Below are 8,998 nucleotides of genomic sequence, written 5' to 3'. Positions count from 1 at the left end.
ACTGAGTAGCTTAAATAATAGAAGTTTATCTTTTCATAGTTTTGGAGGCTGGAAGTCCATGATCAGGGTGCTGCCAGTTTGGTTTCTGGTGAGACCTCTCTCCTCAGCTTGCAGATGCAACTTCTTGGCCTTTTCTCTGTGCACACGAGGGTAGAGATCTCTGGTGTGTCTTCCTATAAAGACATCAGTACTGTTAGATTAGGGCCCAACCCTTATCACCTCATTGAACCTTAATTATTAATTACCTTTTTAAAGGCCCCATCTTCAAATACAGTCACACTGGTTAGGGTTTCAACATGTAAATTTTTTGGAGAAAAATTCAGTCCCATAACATTCAGCCCTCTGGCTCCCCAAATTCACATCCTTCTCACATACAAAATGCATTCACCCCCATCCCAACAGCCCCAAAAGCCTTAACTCATTCCAGCATCAATTCCAAGTACAAAGTCTCACTAAATGTCATCTAAACTAGATATGAGTGAGGCTGGAGGTATGATTCATCCTTAGGTAAAATTTCTCTCCAGCTGTGAATCTGTGAAACCAGACAAGTTATGAATCCCAAAACACAATGACAGGGGAATTCCCTAGTGGTCCAGTGGTTAAGACTCTGAGCTTCCAATGCAGGGGGAAGGGGTTTGACCCCTGATCGGGGAACTAAGATCCCACATACATACTATCCAGGGCAAACAAAAAAAAATTTTTTTTTAATTTTTAATTACATTTTAAAAATTAAAATAAGTTGGAGGAAAAAAAAACCACACACACAATAGTGAGACAGGTACAGAATAGACATTCTTATCCCCAAAAGGAGAAATTTTTAAAAAAGAAAGGGGTAACAGGTCCCAAGCCAGTCCAAAATTAGCAAGGCAAATTCCAGTTGATCTTAAGTCTCCAGATTGATCCTCTTTAGCTCAGTGTCTTACCCTCTGTGCCCACTGGAGCATAACCCCATGACCTAGGCAGTGGTCCTGCCCCCTCAGCTGTGCTGGGCAGGCTTGTCCCCGAGGCACTAGCTGAGGGCATCCTGGCTGGCCCTCTGAAACCAAGAAAGTGGCCCCACCCTTTGAAGGGCCTTGCAGTGGGAGCAGCAGCCCTGATGATCTCTGAATCATCTTCATGGTCATTTTCCCCTTTTCTTGAAAGATAGCAATATCAAAGCTGGCTATTCTATTGTCCTGCTCTGTATATTCCAAAAATCTGACAGCCTTCCTCCACTCTTTTCTCTCTCATTTTAGTCCCTGCTGGCAGTGATTCTGCAGGTATAATCCCACCTCTATTCCTGGCCTCAGCTGAGATGGCTGATTCAATTCGTGGATAATCTCATTACAGAATGATTATCCATCCACACCCTTGATGTTTCCCTCCAGAATGCTCCTTTCTTCTTTTTTGAAATATGGATAAGCTGAGAATTTTCTAAATCTTTGAATTCTGGTTCCTTTTGCTTAACTATCTCTCTGCTCTCACATTCTACTATTAGCAGTAAGGAGAAGCCAGGCCACCTTCTCGATACTTTGCTTAGAAATTTTCTCTGCTAAATATCCAGGGTTGTCACACACAATTTCTACCTTCCACAAGACACTGCAGCATAACCAAGACAAGTTCCTTGCTTGTTGGTAATGAAGATCACCTTGCTGTCAGCTTCCAGTACCACTTTCCTCATGAGATCCCATCAAAAGCAGCCTTATTGTTCATAGTCCAGCAGCATTCTCTTTCAGATGATGTATCTATTCTCTACAGCTTTCTCTGTGGTTCTCGCCTTTTCTTTCCAAGTCTTCACCAGAATCACCTTTAATGTTCATATTTCCACCAACAGTCCTTTCAGGGCAATCTAGGATTTTTCCAGCTCAAAACTTTTCGAGCCTCTACCCATTACCCAGTTCAAAAGCCACTTCCGGGGCTCCCCTAGTGGTCCAGTGCTTAAGAATCTGCCTTCCAATGCAGGGGACACAGGTTGGGGAACTAAGATCCTGCATGCCATGGGGCAACTAAGCTGCAACTGGAGAGAAGTTCACGCACTGCAATGAAAGATCCTTTGTGCTAAAACTAAGACCTGATGCAGCCAAAAATCAAATAAATTTTTTTTTTTAAAGAAAAGCCACTTCCACTTATCTAGGTATGTGTTACAGCAGCAACCCTATGCTTGGTACCCTAATCTGTATTACTCAGGGGTCTCTAAAGAAACAAAATGAATAGCATAAACAAAAATGGAAAAGGAAATTTATTATAAGGAAGGGACTTATGCAATTATGATGGCTGGAAGTCCAAAATCTGCAGAGCCAATGTCCCAGTTCAAGTCCGAAGCCTGGCAGGTGGCTATAGAAGCAGGAACAATTGACGTCTCACTTTGAAAGCTGTCAGGCAAGAGAATTCTCTCTTACTCAAGAGAGGGTCAACATTTTGTTCTATTCAGGCCCTTGGCTGATTGGATGAGGCCCACCAATACAATGGAGGACAATTTACTTTTATTAGTCTACCAATTTAAATACTAACCTCATTCAAAAATATCTTTGCAGAAACACCCAGAAGAGTATTTGACCAATTATCTGGTCACTCCATGGCTTAGTCAAGTTGATACATAAAATTAACCATCATAGGAATCACATGAGAAAGTATATGTGATCCAAGCTTGATAAGTATCAGGGACAGTGTAAGCAAAGGATCAACCCTAAAGCTGGCACTGTGATTTACCATCCACTCATTTCTCACACACCTACAGTTATCTATTGCTACATAACCAGCTATCCCAGAACTTATTAGCTCACAATAGCAACAGTTTATTCTTTCTCATGAGTTTGTGGATCAGGATTTGGGGCAGAGCTCGGCTGGGTGGTTCTTCTGCTCCAGACAACATCAGCTGTGCCATTCATTCAGTTGGGCTAGGCTAGAAAGTCCAAGACTGGACTGAATATTTGGTACCTCATGACCTCTCATCAGGATTTTGGTACCTCATGACAGAGGATGAGATGGTTGGATGGCATCACTGACTCAATGGACATGAGTTTGGGTAAAATCCGGGAGTTGGTGATGGACAGGGAGGCCTAAGCATGCTGCGGTTCATGGGATCGCAAAGAGTCGGACATGACTAAGTGACTGAACTGAACTGAACTGAACTGACCTCTCATCTCCAAGTGCTGCCTCATCAGTCTCTAGTCTGTCACGTTTCTTTACAGCTTATGGCTCGCTTCCCCAAGAGCATTTCAAGAGGAGAAGCAAGCACTTGTCAGGTCGATACTTGAATCATGCTTCTGATGGCACATTGTCCAGAGCCAGTCACATGCCCAAGCCCACCTGTGGAAGAGGACTATACAAGGGCATGAAGACCAGAATGTGCATGATTCCTAGGGTTACACAGCCTCCAATGTAACAGGCAACTAACATATGAGGGGACACCAGTCCTGACTCTTGTCCTCAAGTATGTGACAGTCCAGCACAGCATTTCCAAGTAGTACTGGGCCACAGCATCTCAACACCATTCATGCAAACACAAGCCCCAATATGAATTCTTGACATCTTTGGATAAAGCATCTCATTTTGTAAAAGCAGATTATCATAGAATAATAAGCGTATGCACATATGTGTCACTTTCAATACATATATTTTTTCAAAATAATTTTAAAGGAAAATATTGCTAGTTTCGCATATTTGTGGGGGTATATTATATAGTTGATCCCTGAACAACATGAGTTTTAACTGTGTGGGTCCGCTTACATTCTGATTTTTTTTCTGCAGTAAATGCTACAGTACTACACAGTCAGAAGTTGACTGAATTGAGGATGCACAACCACCAAAACTGAGGGTCAACTATAAGCTACACACAGATTTTTGACAGTGCAAGTGTTGGCACTGCTAATCCTGTGTGTTGTTCAAGGGCCAACTGTATTTTATTACGTTCCACAACATGCTGGGAAGACAGTTTGGGAAATGCCAGCCTAGTGACCCCTAGTAGGAATGGAAAGTTTGGTGGAAAAGGCTTTGTGACTCCTAGGGTCACAGACACAGGTGGCCCACAGTGTATCAGAGACATCTTGTCGTACCACTTTGGAAGGCCCAGGGTATCTGTGGGACTCTCTGTTGTGTCTCCATGAGTGATGGGAGGTCAGGGAGCATCAGTCCTATACCACTGGAGGAGGGGCTGAGACAACACATGGCAGGGGACCTTGACACATCATTTGTGTCACCCTGCGCCCCCCCCGCACCTGGCACATGGTCACAAGCTGAACACCACCCATCCTACCACATCTGACCCCACTTCAGAATGACTGAGAACAATAGGAGGTGCTTTTCAAGGGCTTGAAATTTTCATCCCAAAGCCCAGACTCCAAAGCACTGCAGAAAGAGAGGCCTCAGCTCTAAGCAGAGTGAGCAGGGCCGCTGGCCAGCAGGCCAAGGTTACTCAGAGTAGTATTGTCTACAGGATTGTCTACAGCAGGATCTCCAGTGGCAACCGGGAGATCCAATGCATTAGCCTAGAAGAGGGCCCAGGAATCTGCATTCCTAGCCTCCACCATGGGTCCCAGGGTGATAGTCCCTTCCCAGGGTTTCCATGTGGTTGTTTTGGAAAGGTCCCAGTGGGATGGGGGTAGCAGAAGGACACCAACCCTGAGGTGTGGCCCCAGGTTATATTCACTGTAGGCAGGGCACAGGTGACCAGTAGCCAGAGATGCAAGAAGCTTCACACGCCAAAGGGATTTTTTTTGAGATTCGTTTTTATTATTATTATTGTTTTGGCTGTGCTGGGTCTTCATTGCTGCATGTGGGCTTCCTCTAGTTGCAACAAGTGGGGGCTACTCTCTAGTTGCAGTACATGGGCTTCTCACTGCAGTGGCTTCTCTTGCTGCAGAGCATGGGCTCAAGGGCACACAGGCTTCAACAGGTGCAGAATGTGGGCTCAGTAGTTGCAGCTTGTGAGCTCTAGAGCAAAGGCTTAGGAGTTGTGGCACACAGCCTTAGTTGCTCCAAGGCAAGAGGAACCTTCCCAGACCATGATGGAACCCGTGTCCCCTGCATTGGCAAGCGGAATCTTAACCATTAGACCACCAGGGAAGTCTCAAATGAACTTTTTATTTTCAGACTCTTGATAAATATATATATATATATATGTATGTATGTATGTATTTCTCTTACAACTGCAGAAACAACTAGCCTCTAGTTTCCCTCCACAGAAAAATCCCCAAAGATTAAATTGTTTTGAGTTGTATTTTGAAAAAGAAGAGAAAATTGGATCCTGGTTCTGGGTGGAAGGAGGGCTCAGAAGAAGGGAAGGGAAAGGAAATTAAGAAAGGAGGCAAAAGGCAGAGAATTCCAGAAACTTCCTTATGGTTTCCTACCCCCTGCATCTTATCTACTGTGTATTCCCACCCCACCAGGGGAAAACCCAGACTGGACCTACCCACCCTCCCTGCCTCACTCCCCCTCATTCCAAATGTACCCATAATCCTTTCAGAACCAGGACCTAGTGAAAGAAGTCAGAAGGAGGACTATCTCACTTGTTGTGGAATCTGAAAAAACAGATCTCATAGAAACAGAGAACAAATTGGTGGTTTTTTTGCCACCAGAGGCAGAGGTGGAGGATGGGGAAAATGAGTGAAGGTGGTCAAAAAGTAAAACTTCCAGTTATAAGTTTTATAACTTCCAGTTATAAGATTAATAAATTCTTGGGATGTAATATACAGCAGGGTGACTACAGTTAACATGACTGTGTTGTATATTTGAAAGTTGCCAAGAGAGTAGATCTTAAAAGTCTTTATTACAAGAAAAAAATTATAGTTATGTGAGGTGATTGATAGATGTTGGGTAATCTTATTATGATTATGATTTCACAATGTATGCATCTATCAAATCACTGTTGCTCATCTTAAACTTACACAATGTTATGCGTCAATTATATCTCAATAAGCCTGGAAAAAAATTAAAATTCAAAAATAAAAGGCCTCTATCCACAGCGAGCTCAAGATTAATTCCAATGTCAAATATTTGGAATGCAGATATTCTTGATTAGCTCAGCCTGAGGCTTTAACAAGCAGTCAAACTGGGGTGACAGTTGACATCCTGCAAGAGGGCATTATTTATGAACTCTGAACATCCTCATCTTAAGTCCTAATTCCTGTGACAATATGCTTATCAAGTTGCCCAGATACTTTCATGTCTGCATTTATGTTTGTTTCATTTTTTTTTATGGAATAATTTTTTTTTCTGTAGTTGCAAGACGGGTTTCTCTTTAGTTGCTCTGCAACATGTGGGATCTTAGTTCTTTGACCAGGGATGGATGTCCCCTGCGTTGAAAGTTGGATACTTAACCATTGGACCACCAGGGAAGTCCTGCATTTGCGTTTGTATTGTGTGAGTTCTTCTACCACTTAAATTTTATATATATATATATATAAAGCAGGGTCTCCTTCTCACTGGGTTATCAGCATTGTCTAAAGCCCTCCCCTCAAGCCTTGTCTCCATAATATCCAGGTCCCAGTGCTCATTGGACCTTACCCCAAAAGGTTTGTGGGTAGAATTCAGGGATCCATGACTTTGGATGAGAGAAATATACATATTTGCACAAGCCTCAAACTGAAATTAAGCATTTCCTTTACTGTAAATGCAGGGAACAATCAACAGTAGTATTTGCAGAAACTGTGCAATTGTCACCAGTAGAAATCAGACATTTTGAGATCACATTGGAATTATTGCCCATCTTTTGAAATATCTACCCATCTCCACTTTTATTTTTATTTATGTATTTATTTTTGGCCACAGCGCATGGCATGTGGGATCTTAGTTCCCCAACCAGGGATCCAACCCATGCTCCCTGCAGTGGAATCAGAGTCTTAACCACTGGACCACCAGGGAAGTCCCCATCTCCACTTTTAAATGACCACCACCAAAGTGTCAGTAAAGAAGCCTATTATTCTTTCATAAAGCTATTTCCTTCATGGTTTGATCTCTGTATTTTTGCACCACTGGTTTCTTTTGTAGGCCTGTGGATTTCGTTGTATATGTTTGAAATCACCAACAAAAAGTCCGTAAGCTTCAGCAGATGTCCACTGTGTCCATGGTCCATGAAAAGTCATATCCTAGAGTTCTCAGCACTAATAGTTCTTAGATTTTTTTCCAGTATGAAAACTCCAAAAGTGTTCCTCTACCCTAGTAATTACATTTTTGGTATTTTCTTGAGAGAAAGCTCTAAGAGCCAAAAGCTGTTATGTAATGCTTGCCTTTCAACAAATGCGCATTTTATTCATCACAGTGGTATCTCTTGACTTTTGGAGAACAGCGGCCACATCTGCAGGAGAGCTCCCATTGATCATTCTGGTTTCCAGACCCTGTGCAGTAACCCACTCCCACATGCAGGCCCATTGAGACGAGCATGTGGATCTAGGCAGAGCCATGGGACCCAGAGCATGTCACTCCCACTACTCCCAGCGTGAGGCTGGCTCCAGGAAATACTCAACAGGTACAAGCTGGCTTGGGTGGACCTGAGGCAGCTGTCCTTGGGCGGAATATGACTAATGCCCCTCCCACCCCCACCCCTACTTCTCCACCAGCCCCTAGCCTCCTGGCCCTGAAATACAGTTGTCACAGCCAACAAATGGAAATACAACATGCCTGGTTAAATCTGAACTTCAGACCAATAGCGAATCATTTTTACTATAAGTATGTCCCACGTAATATTTGGGATATACTAATACTTTAAAAGATTCTTTGTTTATTGAGGAACCCCTACCCCCTCTAGGAGCCTGTTCCCAGAAAGGTCCCTACCCAGGTCTGGCTAAAGGCTATGCCCGATCCCAGGTTCTCAGCTGAGACTCCTGCCTCCACCCAGGGTCCTTTCCGAGACCACTGGACGAAAGGAGAGGGGCCAGGGAGACGCCCAACTGCGGCCCACAGCCCTAGCAGTCCACCCCTCAGCCACTCCCAGTCACCAGCTAGTCTCAGGACACCTCCTCCCCCAGTCAGTAAGAGGAGAGAATTGGTCCAGGGAGGAATTCTAAGCTCCCGCCACGCTCAGAGTTAGATTTAGTAATACTTACTTTCAGAAAGAATCTTTAACCTCTGCCTGCATGAAAAGGACATTTCCAAGCCCAATCCTCCTTAGGAAACAGCCTATCCTAAGGCTCCATTTACCTCAGCCTTGGAGCTCCTCACTCAACCACGACTCCCGCAAATAAACCTACCAGGACACATGGGAAAGGACCCAATGACCATGTACCCACAAAAAAAAAACACATGGCAGCAAAAGGAAAAGCATGGAGAGGTACACAGATGTGTTCACTTAAGAAACAGTGAGGCACCATCTGGGCTTCCCTGGTGGCTCGGTGGTAAAGAATCTGCCTGCCAGTGCAGGAGACACAGGTTTGATCCCTGGTCCAGGAAGATCACACATACTTTGGAGCAACTAAGCCTGTGTACCACAACTATTGAGCTTGTGCTCTAGAGCCCAGGAACCACAACTGTTGAGCCCACGTACTACAACTACCGAAGCCCACACTCTAGAGCCCTTGAGCCACAACAAGAGAACCCACCACGATAAGAAGCTGAATTCTGCAATGAGGACCCAGCCCAGCCATAAACAAATAAATTAAATATTTTTAAAAATAAAAGAAACAGTGAGGTACCATCAACAGATTAACTGATAAAGATGTTTTATATATAAATATATACACACACACTCAAAATGGAATACTACTCTGACATAAAAATAGATGAAACTTGCCATTTGTGCCAACATGAATGGACCATGAGGGTATTATGCTAAATGAGTCAGATGGAGAAAGACAAATATCATATGATTTTACTACTGTGTGGACTCTAAAAACAAATTAACAAAACAAAAATGAATAAACAATCAAAATAACACTTAGATGCAGAGAACAGAGTAGCAATTATCAGAGGGGAAGGGCTGAGGGGTGGGGAGAGCAAAACAGGTAAAAGGGCTCAGTTCAGATGAACAGTGAGAGATGGAAATTATATTTTTGGTTGTGAGCACACTGTATGGTATATAGAAGTA

Source organism: Giraffa tippelskirchi, chromosome 4, assembly GCF_054371585.1.
Source record: "Giraffa tippelskirchi isolate mGirTip1 chromosome 4, T2T-mGirTip1v1.2.pri, whole genome shotgun sequence".
Taxonomy (NCBI): Eukaryota; Metazoa; Chordata; class Mammalia; order Artiodactyla; family Giraffidae; genus Giraffa; species Giraffa tippelskirchi.
The sequence above is the reverse complement of the archived record's forward strand: the minus strand, read 5'-3'. Positions refer to the sequence as shown.